Consider the following 16215-nt stretch of genomic DNA (forward strand, 5'->3'; position numbering starts at 1 on the left):
ATCATTTTCGACTGGAGAAGACCACTTCTGAGAGGTGGTTGCTTGACGTTTGTAATCTTTGACGGCTCGAACCGAGTCACCGCAAGGTGGTGATCCGCCCATTATGACACTGATGTGCGGGGCTCGGGTAGCTCGCATTGATTCGAGTTGCTTCCTCAAATCGTCGGTTGTGTTCTCAAATGTAGGAATTTCTGCGGGCTGTTTCTTTTTTGACTCAAGGCATCGTCGCAGATCGGATCCTTTCGAACGGTTGAGTTGGATTCGCAGGTCGTCGGCCTTCGAATTGAGCTGGTCACGAAGGTCACCAGTTTGACCGACTCTCCGAGCGCTGCATTTTGAGATGGTCGCACGGAGGTCGGTTGTTCCTGTGTTTACGTTCGCGGCGTTTTTTCGCTTCAATAGAACGCGTAGGTCTTTATCTGCTTTCGAGGGAGCGAGAGACTGCTTATCCTTGCTGTTCAATTTATTGTGCAGATCTGGTTGCACTGTCGGGACGTCGTCATCAGAGGAGTTGCAAGGGCGAGAGAGTATGACTTCCACTCGTCGCCGGCGACGCGGGTGTTCGTCTTCTGATGAATCGTTGGCGGGGCCGACGTTGTTGATGGGAGTGCGCTCAGGGCTTGCTCTTTCCTCACTCGGGGCCGTGTTCTTTTGGGACTTTTGTGCCTTCTTCTCCTTGTTCTTACTCCAGCTTTTAGTGTTTTTCGGCGTCGTAGGAGAAGTGGGCATTTGGATTGTCCCATTAGTGATCCCGTCGAAAAACTGCCCGATGAGGACCTTGCATTCCTTCGTGTCATGGGAATCCCTTTTGTGGTAGAGGCACCATTTTTTGGCTCCTCGGAATTTGAACTCGCTGGTTCGGTTGGGGTTGATTGCTTCGGAGCAGAGTCTCGATCCCAGTGGTTCCAGCCTTTCTCTCGCGTGATAGCCGCTGATTTTGGAGATTCCTCATCATCGACCGAGCTAACGTAGCCTCGCTTCTGAGTGGTATTTCCACCGGAGGAGTGCTGGCGAGGCTCGGGGCGGGGGTCGTTTGTTCGGGAGGATCGCTGTCTCGCCGGCGCTTCTTTTGCAAACTTTGCTCTGGTGTCTTCTTCCATGCGGATAAAGTTGTGCGAGCGAGCGATGGCGTCGGAGACAGATTTGGTCGGGTATCGGTAAAGATCCTGGCGGAATGTGGAGTCGACGTGCAAGGTGTTCATCAAAGATTCGACGGTGATATGGTCGGGAATATCGATCTTCGAGACAATAGCTTTGAATTTCTCCATGAAGTCACGGAGACTTTGGTCGCTGGCGTGAGTGAGGTTCCACAAATCTGACACGGTCGCTTCCTGGTTGGTGAACATGATATAGTTCTTAAGGAAAGCCGTCGAGAGGTCGTGGAAACAGTCGACGGAGTTCTCTCTGAGGCCGGTGAACCAAGTAAGGGCCGGGCCTTCTAGGGTTTCGACGAAGAGTTGGCAAAAGCCGGCGTCTTTGTCTTCGTCGGTCAGGTTTGCGCGTCGCATCGCTATGTTGAAAGACGTGACGTGAGTAGAAGGGTCGGAGAGACCTTTGAAGGTTGGAAGACGGAGTTTCTCCATCTTCTGTAGCCGCACGCCGGTAACCTTTTGCGTGAAGGGTGTACGAAGAGATTCCGCGAGTACATGCTCGATTTGGGGCGCGGACGTCGTCACCTGGTGGATCTTGGAATTGATATCGAGGACCGACTGTTTTAACGCGGCTGGTTCGCTTGCGGTGTGCGCATTGGTGTTGTTACCGGCGCTTTGGTTATCGTTATCCCGCGTAGGTACCAAGTCGGTGGTTCGTTCTGTGGCGAACAGGTGTCGACGATACTGTGCCGTTGAAGCTTCGGCGTTTGCAGCGAGAGGAGCAAGGATCTTTGCTATCGCCGTGATTTGGTCAACTGCCGCCTTCTACGCCGCTTCTTGTAGGGCGAGGCGTGCCAGGATAGTTTCCATAGATGCAGGATGGGGAAGTGGAGTTACTGGTGTAGGCGTGGGTGTCACCTCTGGAGCCGGTGTCACCTCGAGAGCTTCACGCTCCTCGCCTGACGAAGAACTGTCATTGCTAACGACCATAGTTCCGACGTTACTTTGCTAGTGGCCCCACGGTGGGCGCCAACTGTTTGATCGAGAAACGGTAATAAATAAGATGTGGGTTTAAACAAAGACGTCTTATTAATGGTCGGAGAAAGAACGTTCAATCGGTTACAAGGGAAAAGATGAGAACACGACAAAAGTACAACTAACAGTACAACTAAAGATGAGAACACGACAAAAGTAGAACACGACAAAAGAAAGTCGGTGGCTCGATAAGCTACCGGAAAAGTACAACTAACGGCGAGATGAAGCAAAGGTGAAAACCCTAATCTAGCCGCCAAGTGTTAGTCAATGATTTCGGATCCTCTTCTCGTCGTCTCTCCTTTCCCTTATATAGGCGTCCTGGTGCCTCACCCTTGACCTAATTTACGCCGTCTTGGTGGGCCTCCTCTGCTGGGCCGAGAAGCCCGTAGGCATCCGAGCAGCCGCTGAGCCGAACGTACTTCAGTCGATGATGATCAACTAAAAGTACTCAAGAGTCAAGCCGAGAGACCTGACTCTCGAGCCGACCGATCGAGCCGTCGCTCCTCCTAATTCGGGCCAGGCCTTCCTATTCCTCGGGCCTTGTGGGATGGTCAAATTCATCCTCTACAGTAACTAAGATCCAATCTAGGTGACAAGCTTTCAATCAAAGTAATCTCTTAAGTCTAAACACAATTTTAGACAAGTCCTATGTCTAGGTAAATGTCCATTTGCTTAGAAATCATTAAACATCAAATGTCTTTGGCTTAATTCAATCAAGCAATCTTTAAGTTTAAGTTTAATAACTATCTAGCAATTTTAACATCAAGTGTCCTTGGCTAATCTCACTAGAGCTTAGTTGAGTTGATTCAAACACTTCATCTTATCATGTCTGATGAGAAGTGTTTAGAAATCAGGTTTAGAGTGATCAAGACTAAACAAGCATTAAAAATACTCAACAAGCAAGTTCATACAAGGATCTAATACAATAACACCATAGATCTTCACTAAGTTACTCTAATCTCCATAACCCATGAATTCTTAAGGAAACTACTCACTAATCTCCATGAAAACACTTAATCTCATAATAGATTGAAGCATATTCAAGTAGATACAACCGAGAATAAAGATAAACAAGGATTAAACAAGCAAAACGAAATTAAAACTCAAGAACAGATGATGAACAATGAAGAACAGCTCAAGAACAATAAGAACAATGATATTTCAAAGAGAGAGAGAGTTTTGACAAGTTAAATTATTACTAAAGTTGGATAATGATGTTTCTTGGACACTCCTTTAATAAAAAGAAAGCAGATATTATACAGAAAAGTAGGAAAACTCGTGCAAAGGAAAGGTAGAAGAAAGTGGCAAGTTGGGACATCCCATTAACTTTCCAGTGGTCCCCCGCTAAGGGTTGATACACCTATAGTAAATCGATCATAACTTATCCAATACAGCTCCAAATGACTTGAAACCACTTCTATTGGAAAGCTAACTCAATTTTCAGTGTCTCCACAAATTTTGAGCTTCAGAAGAGATCTTTAAGGCCTTCATCCGTGTTCATCTTTCACTCTTTGGACTCAAAATCCCTCCAATGGTCCTCTAACTCATCCATGGTGCTCTCCAACACCTGATATGTACAAATGCAATGATATGCAACCTAAATGTGCCTAAATGATGCTCTAAATGACCAAACCATGCAAGAATAAAAAGTTAAAAACATGTAAATTCACAAGATATCAACTCACCATGAAAACTTTGGAATTGACTCACTTTTGTTGCTTTCTATAACTTCTAAAGTACCATTTGATATGGGACTCTTCATCTCATACATTAATCTCACAGATCCTTTTTAAAACACATTATCTCCCACATGTTTGTTTCTTCTTCTTACATGGGATAGCTGAACAGCATCATGAGGTTGAGGATGGAGAAGTAGCTGCAACAACAAAGAAGAGTATCTTTTAAGCATCCATTTTTTTTTGCTTTGGTGTAAAACAAAGAGAAGTCTCATGTGGACCTATTTCTTAATGAATGGAGGAAGATATCCAAATATCCTCCAGCATATGACCAAAGTAAGAGCTGAGCAGAAATCTTGGCAGCAACTACACCTTGCAGAAGGAGCCCGAGAACTTCTTGAAAGTCAGATTAGAGATGACTCATGAGATATCTAATACTATAAAGTAGAATTTTACTCTCTTCTTAGAGTTGAATGTAATGTTTTTTACAATGTAATGTTTTTTTATACTATAAAGTAGAACTTGTTAGTTTGGATCGGTCTGCGCTACTCGCATATTATATATTTCAGTTCGTTATATATATTATCTATATCATGTTTTTGTTTATTACTTTTTATATTTTATTTAATCTTTATAATATATTTTCTTACGACTATAATATATTTTATTACGATTATAATAGGTAAAAATAATATAAATACTTATTAGTTTAAGTAAAACTAAATTTAATCTCTTATCCAAAAAAATCATAAAAAGTTAATAAAAAACTTTTAAAATTGTTGTATAAGTTAAATACACTAAAACTTCTATGGAATTTTTTAATGTTTACTATATTATTTGTAAAACTATAAACAGAAAACAATATATTACAATCTAATTATAGTTAAAATATAATTCTGGATTAAATCTAAGTGTAAAAAGAGAATCAAAATATTCTCAATATATATGCTCAATTTATTTAATTTTTATTATAAAATATTATTTTGTTGCAGACAAAGAAAAATATTATTTTGTTGCAGACAAAGAAAAATATTATTTTGTTTTACAGTATTAAGTATTAATGCATCTGTTTGATTGTTTTGAATATATTCAGTCCAACGATGTGATCCAAAAAAATTATGTTCATATTTTTTATCTCTAGTAAAAACATTCTACAATCTAACAAATACATATATATTCTTATTCTATTTTATGTAAAAAAAAATTTCCTAATTCTGATAAATATATTCTTAAAATTTTGAATTGGACAATCTAGTAAACAATAAAAAAATTGTAGGTTCAGATCTAGTTTCCAAATAGATACACTTTTGAATGATATTGTGATTGAAAAATTGGCGAAATCACATTTTTAAATTATGACAGCGTGATAAAAAAATTCTAAAGTATTCACCACGTGTGTTTTCAAGTAACATTTGCGTTTTAACACTTTCAATAATTCCAAAGACCAAAACAGAATTTGCTACAGAGTAATTGAATCAGCCAAAAAGACAAAACATGAGAACTAACGGGGTGGACCCGTCAGTATAAAAAGACATTGATTAAAACTACTGTGCTCTTGTATCAAGAATTTCCACTTTCTTGAGCAAGCATCGACTGCAACCAGGCTGGACCAGCCACAGCAATGTAGGAGTGATGCCTATTCTCGCACGTAACACTCTGTATATTCCTCCTTGGAATAACATATTCAATACTCCAAGACTTCAACCATAGTAATCTTGAAAATATATATATCATTAGTTATGTCCTGAAACCAAGGGAAAATGCGAGGATTTAACATGACTTCTCTCGACCGGATCATAGGAGATTCAAAATAACATTTGCTATAATACTTAAAAGTGACACTAAAACTGTTACAATGTGTTGTAAAATTATAATGGAGTTTAATAGTCATCTAAATGTATGTCATCTAATACGTGTCATCTTAAAAAAAATCATATTTTGTGCTTGTAGCTTTCACTCTAAATATGGAAAAACATTCATAAACCTAAATAATCTTAAAAGACATTCTTCGGAAGAAGATTGATAGTAACATACTACAATACAAATATATTAGCAGGAGCTGATGAATGTTACCAGTCGCCAAGGTTAAGATGTGGAGAAGGAGAGCCTCCATAAATGCATTGGTGAGACATTTCTATCTGTATCAGTTCTCACATGAGCTGTTTTTACTCTGATTATCTGATGTAATAGTCTGCACTAAACAACAGAAGAGAATGCATCAGATGTCAATATTTATAATAAGTTGCTTCAAACCATTATTGGTATGCTTATAAAGGAAACTAAATCTCAACCCTGCAATTAGGAAATAATATTAATTTGAGGGTTACACGATCCTTCCCAGTGAAGTCATTGGGAGTAATGAAAAGCATTCTTCCTGATGACAAAATATTTAGTACATGAGCATTATCAGAATCTTACATTTGTTCTGTATTACAATTTGGTCAAGAGAGCAGCCTGTCCTGGCTTTGTCAGGACTCAGGACACAACTATTCAATTGAACTGACTCTCCTCATTGGTTCTATATCCCTTGGTTCCCTCGTCATCCATTTCCAATCCAACAGCTTCTTATATCTATTGGTTCTATCTATGGTTCATGTAATTACGAACTGAAACACAGATTGATCATCAAAACTTGTGAACATCATTACTTTTATTTTCTTCTTCCAACCTGACATCACTCTCTTATAGAACTTGTTTGAACATGAGGAGATTGTGTATCACTTAAAATAAAAATAAAAAAATGAATAACAAAAGAAAAAGAAGTACATATTTTTTCTTTGGTGGTGTATGAATAAACTCTGGGAATGGTTTGCAAGTGCTTTCGTTTGAGAAAGCAAAATTTTCCTATGTCCGTAGATATTGTGAAAGCACCTTTCAAGCTTTTGAATCTCTTTGTTTTGGTAGATCCAAGCATCTCGTGTAGCAACCCTGAAATGTCATTAGACTAACCACATCATAACCACAACCAACAAAAGATCAAAAGAGAGGGATTACGCTTGCAGCTGATCCGACCAAAAGAACTTATAATCTCATCTGTCACGGGCGTCCCATGCCCACTCTGAATCAGAGAAGGACATGTTGATGGAAAACAGAAGTGATAGAGATGAACCTACAACTACTTTGCTATCATTAAATAACATATCGTGCTCTTAGGGGGTGATGAAATAAGAGGATGAATTATTTAGGGAAGAGTTTCGTTTACACAATTTACACAAAGAGAAGACATAACACCATATCAAAGATTTACAGAGCCATGATTAACTTGGATTGGTAACATCGAAACTCTATCGATGTATCAGAGAAGAAACTCTTAGCTAAGAACGCTAAACCCTAATCCTCTTGCAGCTAAACTCATTGTTTTGGGCTAAATCATGGAATAAGGCCCACTAAATTATGAAAAAACACATAACTGAAACGGTGAGTTTGGCTAAGGAAAACATGTGTCACGCACTCAGAGACCTATTTGATGACGTGTCTCTCTAAGAAGAATGTAAAGTTCTACTTTAAAGTATTAGATATCATTCAGAATCTAGGTTTATAAAAACTTTAGTGGACGCCCTTGACCAATGGTTCATTAATGCTTTTACACTAGAAGGTCTAAGTTTTGATTCCCAGCAAAGACGAATTATGCAGAATATTAGAGAAAAAGGCTTATCAGAGATCTTCAGCATGGCACAAAGAGTCCCGTCAGGAATGGATCTCATACGGTGGCTCCGGAGTGATGCAGTTAGACGTCAATCCTCGTAAGACAGATAGAACTGTCAGCTGTAATATCGTCTATGTAATGTTTCTCGTAGTTTGTAATAGCATAATTAACAAAAATGATTTATAAAGACTTTCCTGAATAAGTATAATATTTCATAAAATTTAGAAATATATTGATAAATATGTATAATATTTTCGTAAAATTTAGGAATCCATTCATTACTAAATATTTTAAAAACAAATAAATGTGTATTTAGAAAAACCTTCATGAACCTTAGTGAAGTTGTATTATATATATATATATATATATATTTAATAAAATATTGTTTTTAATATGTATAACATCTTCCTATTCATAAATTCTTTTTTTTAACTTTATTATACATGTTTGAAAGCATTTTCATAAATTTTCGAAAGATGTTATATACTGAGTAATATTTTTAATATACATATAAATTAAATTCAGGAAGATGTTACACATTTAGGAAGAATTTCCTAAATATATATATAAGTTACTTTCAAGAAGTCTATTTACATATTTAAGAAAAAAAATTTTGAATTCAGAAAAAAATTGTAAATTCAAGAAGATATCACACGTTCACGAAGATTTTCAACTTTCTCTTTTAAGAAATATTGAAAAAATATTTTATTTATTATTTTAAAATTTTATAATATTTATTTATTTTTATATATTTAAAAAATAATTATTTTTGTAAAAAAATTATTAAAATTATAAATGGGGAAAATCTCCCAAAAATAAATGTATTTTGGACCAAAAGAACACATAAGTAGGAAAAATAAGCAAAAGATGTTTGATTAAAGAGGTAAATGACAATTATAAACTTTTTTAAAAAAATTATTCAATTAGAAACTTTTTTGGAAATATTTTTCGGTTTTTTAAATTTTATTTTAAAATCCAAAAATCATTTTTGAAAATATTTTTAGAATTATTATTTTACTTTTCTAAATATTAGTTATATATTTTTAAGAAATCTTAAACCCCACCCCCATATCTAGACCCTAAGTTAGTTAACCCCTATTTAGTATAACTGTCTTTTATCTCTGTAATGAAATCTATTTTTTCTTCTTGGTGCTATGATTCTATTGTGCGCGCGTTGCTGACACTCTTTGCCCTTGTGCAATCTTCTACTGCAATATGCACTCCCCTACATGTATTCACTCCAAACTATGACATTATCAGGTGGCTTTTCTCTTTTTCCTTTGTGGCAATGTAAAGAATTATTGATTGATATATTCACTTCCCCGTGAATCTTGGTGTTTTCTCAACATTTTCCTTTCTGGAACTTGTTTTCTTCCCATACTCTCCACTTGCGTTTAGTGATTGTGTTGCATGAAGTATTGTGTTGAAGCTTTGACACTTTATGATGCATGAGCATCTACTATGTTGGCGGTAACCTAATTACTTGACGTTTACGTTTTCCTTTTTCTATTAGGTTTGGGCTTTTTAAACGTTTTTCTAAATAGGAAATTTTAATAATTATGCTCCTTTTCCAAAGACGGTTTGTGTCTAAGAATTTCTCTATATAAGCTAGTCTTAACGCTTATTGTTATGTACGTTTGATTTTAATAAGAAGAGCTTTGCTTTTATCCCTTGTTAGGTTCGATTCAATTCATCAAACATGAAGTTGGTCTCAAGAAGCTATCGAAAGAAACTCTTGATCGATCCAAGAACAGGTCTCGAAGAACCCTAAATTCTTAGATCAACCGTTCACCCATTCGTACGCTGCGCCAGGTTGGTATCAGAGCTTTGCTACGCTCCGAAACTTTCTCAACCGCTACGATGGTCCGAAAAACTCGTTCTCAACAATATCAAGTTGACGACGACATTCCCGCAACACAACAGTCCGTTAATGATCTTCAAGCACAAGTTACAGCGCTCGTCAACGCGGTGGCTGCACTAACCACGCAGAATAAGACACCGGCAATTCGACATAGGCGCAACACCCGTCCCAGTATCCATGACGACTCCGAGGAAGAAGATGACAACCCATTCGCACCACTTCATCAACAACCAGCATGGCGTCGTCAAACCAACAACAGTGACTCCGATGCTGAGGACGAACGCAACCACCCAGCGTGGAAGTCGAGTTTCAAAGTTGAATTCCCCGAGTTTAAGGGCTTAACCAAGGCTGAAGAATTACTCGATTGGTTTTTTACTGTTTAAGAAATCCTTGAGTTCAAGAAAGTTCCATTAGATCAATGTGTGTCTCTTATTGCAATCCGCTTTCGCGACCGCGCAGCTGCATGGTGGTCACAATGTAAAACAACTAGAGCACGATCTCGGCAAATCTAAAATTACTACATGGGACAAGCCAACCGAGAGATGCAAAAACATTTTTTGCCATACAACTACAACTAGTTGATGTTCCAAAAGTTTCAGACCTTACGACAAGGAACAAGGTCCGTAGATGAGTATGCAACAGAATTTTTCCGAATGATCAATCGCGTGGAAACACAAGACTCAGAACAACAATTGGTCATGAGGTTCGTTGGAGGGCTCCGGCAACAAATTCAGCTCACTATAAATCTATTTCAACCTCAATCGATTTCAGAAGCCATCAACAGGCCTTAACAATAGAATCACAGAACCGTAATGGATTCCCTACATGGAGTTCCAGCAGACAAACTCGCACTACTGCGGCAGCAACCACTCCACCCGAGGATTCAACACCAAAAACAGAAACAGCTAGTGTTCCTTTTGATCCACAAAGACAGACACGACCTGGAAGTTTACAGTGTTTCTCGTGCGGAGAGCTCGGCCATAGGCAATCAGCATGTCCGTCTCGCAACAAACAGGGGTTACTTCTTGATACTTCTGGCAGAGATATCGAGGTTGTTTATGAAGACAGCCCTGATGAAGAAACAGAGGAGTTAGAAGCAGATGAGGGCTTGATGTTAATGGTTCGGAGAACATGTTTAACGCCGAAGGTATCTGGGGAAGCTCCTCAACGCAAGAATCTGTTATCCTCCAGTTGCACTATTAATGGAAAGGTGTGTACATTCATCATTGACTCTGGCAGTAGTGAGAATGTCATTGCAGAATCTGCAGTCCCTAAACTCGACCTTGTAATCGAACCACACCTGTATCCTTATAAGCTCGGTTGGTTACATCAAGGGAACGAGCTTACCGTCACTAGGCGTACTATGGTTCAGTTCTCAGTTGGTAATTCATATAAAGACCAAGTGTTTTGTGATCTCGTTCCGATGGACGTGTGCCACCTTCTCTTAGGCCGACCTTGGGAGTTTGATCGCCATGTCATACATGACGGGTTCCTCAATACTTATACGTTCCAGTTCAACGATCGTACCTTTACCCTCAAACCAATGGCACCTTCCATACTCGACAATGCCACACCCACGGACGTCACACCAAACCCGGTGCTCCTCCTACACCATTCGGCTTTTTCATCTGCATTGCGTAGCGCTGATAAGCTTGTGTTGCTACTGGCAGTACCGTCTTCTCCGTTCGAGGGTCATGATGTTCCAGACGTCTACAGACCATTACTAACAGTGTTCGTGGACGTATTCCCGGCAGATTTACCATCTCATCTCCCTCCTCTTAGCAACATACAACATCATATCGACTTCATGCCAGATGCTTCTCTACCTAATCGATCTCATTATAGGATGAGTCCAGCCGAGCATGAAGAATTGAGGCGAAAAGTCGAGGAGTTAGTGGAAAAATGATTCTTACGGGAAAGTATTAGTCCTTGTGTTGTTCCTGCCTTATTAATTCCAAAAAAAAGATGGATCATGGTGTATGTGTGTCGACAGACGTGCCATCAACAAAATCACTCTTAGGTATCGTTTTCCTATCCCTCGTCTGGATGACTTCCTGGACCAGATCGGCACAGCAATGGTGTTTTCCAAATTGGATCTTAAAACCGGTTATCACCAAATACGTATTCGTCCAGGAGATGAGTGGAAGACAGCATTTAAAACTAGAGAGGGTCTCTTTGAATGGCTCGTTATGCCATTTGGGCTATCTAACGCTCCTAGTACGTTCATGCGTGTGATGAATCAAGCACTCCGGCCTTTCATAGGCAAGTCGTGGTCGTCTACTTTGATGATATTCTGGTCTTTAGCAAAACAACCGACGAGCACATTCAGCATTTACGTGACGTTCTCTTGGTGCTCAGGCGTGACCAGTTGTATGCCACCCTCAAGAAGTGTGAGTTTGGATCGCCTCAGATTCATTTTCTCGGCTACATTGTTTCATCTCAAGGTCTTGCTGTTGATCCAGCGAAAGGTTCTGCAATTCAGACATGGCCTCAACCTACTACAATCTCCGAAGTAAGAAGCTTTCATGGCCTTGCATCGTTTTATCGCCGGTTTGTGCCCCAGTTCAGTATCTTAATGGCACCTATCACGGATTGTATTCGCACAAGCTCGTTCTCGTGGTCACCAGAGGCATCCTCAGCTTTTTCTGTTATTAAAAACAAGCAGAGCTCTGCACCTATCCTTGCGCTACCAGACTTTAATATAGTCTTTGAACTCTATTGATGCTTCTAAAACGGGTATTGGAGCAGTTTTGAGTCAACTCTCTCGACCCATCGCCTTTTTTAGCGAGAAATTGGCTGGTGCTCACTCTCGCTACAGTACATATGACATAGTGTTTTATGTTGTGGTTGAAGCAATTAAACATTGGCGACATTATCTTTTTCACAAGGAGTTTGTTCTTTACACCGATCATGATGCTTTAAAGCATTTACATAGCCAGAATAAAGTATCTTCTCGCCATGCCTCTTGGACCGCGTATCTCCAGCAATTTACCTTCGTCATCAAGCACACCGCGGGTTCCTCTAACAGAGTTGCAGACGCACTTAGCCGACGTCAGCTTCTCGTTACCATGTTACATACTGCAGTCCCTGGCTTCTCTTCTTTAGCAGACCAGTACGAAACTGATCCATATTTTGGGCGTATGTTTCACGAAGCATCCACGGGTTTCTCGACTGAGTACACAATACATGAAGGCTTTCTTTTTCGTGGGGATAGGCTTTGTATACTAGAGGGAAGTCTCCGATTGCAGCTGATCACCGAGTTACACAATGAGGAGCATGTAAGACGCGATCGTACTCTCGAACTGGTCGCGATGTCATACTTCTGGCCGTCCTTACGAAAGGACGTCGCGCGCTTCGTTGAGAGGTGTGTAACTTGTCAAAAGGCTAAGGGTTCGGCGTCTAATGCAGGGTTATATTTGCCTCTGCCTATTCCGACGCAGCCTTGGACTGATATAAGCATGGACTTCATGCTAGGTCTTCCGCGAACACAACGGGGTTTTGACTCTATTTTTTGTTGTGGTTGATCGTTTCTCCAAGATGGTCCATTTTATACCATGTAAGAAAACGACTGATGCTCTGCAGGTCGCAATCTTGTTATTCAAAGAAGTCTATCGCCTTCATGGCTTACCTTCCTCGATTGTCTCTGATAGAGATTCTCGTTTTCTCAGTCATTTTTGGCGATCTTTATGGAAGATGTTCAATACAAGTTTGGACATGAGCTCAGCATATCATCCTTGTTAATCGTTCTCTTGGTAACCTTCTACGGTGTTTGGTGGGCGATGCTATTAAAACGTGGGATCAGCGCCTTCCTCAGGCCGAGTTTGCTCATAACCATGCTATAAACCGCAGTACGGGTTTTAGTCCTTTTCAGGTGAACTACGGTATTGTCCCAAGAGCTCCTACAGATTTATCTTTGTTATCGGACAGAACAAGAATCCATGGCGAAGCTTCCACGTTTGTGGAGACTGATATCTTGCATATTTCTATTGTTTTATCCATTCATCCATGTGCATTTTGATCATATAGATTAGGATTTAGCCATGTTTAGGTTGCATTTTGCATACATGAGTCCTTATCAGGTATTGGAGTACCACATGGAGTTCTTGGAGACACTTGGAGGCATTTGGAGCTCAAAAATGAGTGTTTAGAGTGGTCATTGGGCGAGCAAGGCATGGGAGCGACCAGTCTGGAGCGACACCACCAAGTCGCTCTGATCACCCTACTGGAGCGACCTAACCAGAGCGACAGGGAAAAGTCGCTCGCGGTTTCATCACTCGGAGACGCGAGAACGAGCCCGGAGCGACCTCTCGGAGCGACACAGCGAGGTCGCTCCAGCTGGGAGCGACGTTATGGGAGCGACAGGGAGAAGTCGCTCGCGGTTTCATCACCCGGAGACGCGAGAACGAACCCGGAGCGACCTCTCGCAGCGACACAGCGAGGTCGCTCCCGAAGCCTAGAGCGACTTGTCGGAGCGACGGGCTGAGGTCGCTGCGCGTTTTATTTCTACTCGAACTTGTGATTTCTCAAGGGCCTTTTGGTCATTTCATTATGCACGTTTTTATTTTCTAAACCTATGTTTTAAACATCTTTGGCAGCCACCAGAGAGATTATCTTTGGATCTATTGAGAAATACACAAAAACTCTCTTGAGAAGTTCATCTCTTGGATTTTGATTGTTATGTTCTTGTGTTCTTGTTGATTTCTTATCTATTTCTCTACATGATTAATCTGAAATCCAATATGGGTTTAAGAGGAATCATGGAGATTAGTGAGTAATCACCTTTTGAATTCATGGGTTAGGGAGATCAAGGGTGATTAGGTTAGTTCTAGGATGTTTTAGTGTAGATCATTCTTGTTCCTTGCTAGTAGAGTATTCATAATGCATCTTCTGAGTTGGCCACTCAAAAGTTGATCAATAGGCATTTCCCACCCAAAAGGTGTTTGATGAAATGCCTGAGACAACTCTCCTAGGCTTTTAGTATACTTTGCCAAAGACATTTGTTGTTAAAGATGCTAAGATAGCTAATAGACTTGTTAGTAATGATTGCTTTCATATTATTCAACCAAAGACATTTGATGTTTGAGATATGTTAGCAAATGAGCATTCATCTAGACATAGAGCTTGCTTAGAATTGTGTCTAGGCTTAAGGTTGATAGTTTGATTGATCATTTGCCATCCTTAGTTCGATACTTGATCACCCAAGGTCTAATCCCTATGCCCATGAGTTCTCTTTTCCCTTAGTCAAGAAGTATCATTCTGTTATTGCTTTCTAGTTTTAGTCATAGCTTAAAACCCATCTAAATCATTGGTTGCACTTAGATTAAGTGAGTACTTGCATTCTCAGTGCTTTGATATCCCTCAGAACTGGTTCGACAATCACTATACTACAACATTTGTCTTAGGAGCCTTGAAAACTCCTAACATCAAATTGGCGCCGTTGCCAAATTCTGAGTAGATTTGAACATTGAGATTTAGTCACTTACTTGAGACTAAGTCATTTTTATTTTCTTTTGTTACTGATTCTTCTTCTTCACCTACCTTTAACTTTCAGGTGTATGAACTTGAGGAGCAGGGGTCCATCAAACCTAGTTCCAATAGTAGCAGACATCAGAGCTTTAGAGAGGGAGTGTGTTAGAGCTAGAAGAGAAGAAGAACAACAAGCCCACTTGCAGCGATTGGATATTGATATGGCAGATCCACCGCAAGGGGCAGAACACCAACCGCGGGCAGCTCGACCCATTGGTACTTATGACCGGCCCAACATTCATGGTCATAGACTAGGAATCCGAGCACCGGCTGTGGCAGCCAACAACTTTGAGGTCAAGTCAGGACTCCTCAACGTGATCGAGAACAACAAATATCATGGCTTGGCTTTAGAGGACCCATTCGATCACTTGGACAGGTTCGACAGCTACTGTGGGTTGTCAAAAACCAATGGTGTGTCAGAGGATGCCTTAAAGCTGAAGTTATTCCCTTTCTCTTTGGGGGATAAGGCACGTCAGTGGGAGAAGTCTCTACCCAGCGACTCTATCACTACTTGGGATGAGTGCAAGAGAGCATTCTTGGAGAAATTCTTCTCATCCTCAAGAACTGCTAAGCTGAGAAATGAGATCTCCAGTTTCCAACAGAAGAACTTGGAAGGCTTCAGTGAAGCCTGGGAGAGATTCAAGGGCTACCAAGCTCAATGCCCACACCATGGTTTCTCTAAGGAGAGCTTGCTGAGCACATTCTACCGTGGTGCTCTTCCTAAGTACAGGGCCAGACTGGATACAGCTAGCAATGGGTTCTTCTTGGGGAGAACTGAGGAAGATGCAGAGGAGCTGGTTGACAACATGGTAAAGAGTGATGCAGTCTACAGTGGAGACCACGACAGAAGCAGTCGAACAGATGATAAGCAGACGAGGAAGGAGTTGAAAGCTCTACAGGATAAGATAGACATCCTCCTTGCTGATAAAGCCACACAAGAGCAGCTGCACTTTGTTGGTAACCCAAGCCAAGAGACACCACCTGTTGTCCATGAGGTTGAGGGTTTGGAAGGTCAGGAAGAGCTGTGTTTCATCAACAACAATGGTAGCTGGTACAAAAAAGAGCCAACTTTCAGTACAACAACTACCAACAGAAATCCTACCCCAACAATCAACAGAGTGGTTATCCGCCTCGAAACAACCAGCAAGGCAGCTATCAACCTCATCAAAACCCCTCATCTGGTTCCTCTGCTCCTCAAGAGAGCAGCACTGACACCCTGCTGAAACAAATCTTGGAGTCTCAGACTAGAAGTGAGAAGCATGTTGGTTATGAGTTGAAGAACCTTCATTCCAAGATTGATGGGAGCTACAATGAGCTCAACAACAAGTTCTCACATCTTGCTTCTACAGTCAAGAATTTAGAGAATCAGTTTGCTTCCAT

General features: G+C 40.5%; 1 non-coding gene across 1 annotated transcript; it reads right to left on the minus strand.

Moving 5' to 3' along the window:
• Positions 1-15404: 15404 nt before the first annotated feature.
• Positions 15405-15511, minus strand: LOC125581005. Its single transcript, XR_007318716.1, has one exon. It is a non-coding gene; the product is annotated as a small nucleolar RNA R71 (small nucleolar RNA).
• Between the last annotated feature and the right edge of the window lie 704 nt (positions 15512-16215).

This window comes from Brassica napus, chromosome C1 (genome assembly GCF_020379485.1).
Source record: "Brassica napus cultivar Da-Ae chromosome C1, Da-Ae, whole genome shotgun sequence".
In the NCBI taxonomy this organism is placed as follows: domain Eukaryota; kingdom Viridiplantae; phylum Streptophyta; class Magnoliopsida; order Brassicales; family Brassicaceae; genus Brassica; species Brassica napus.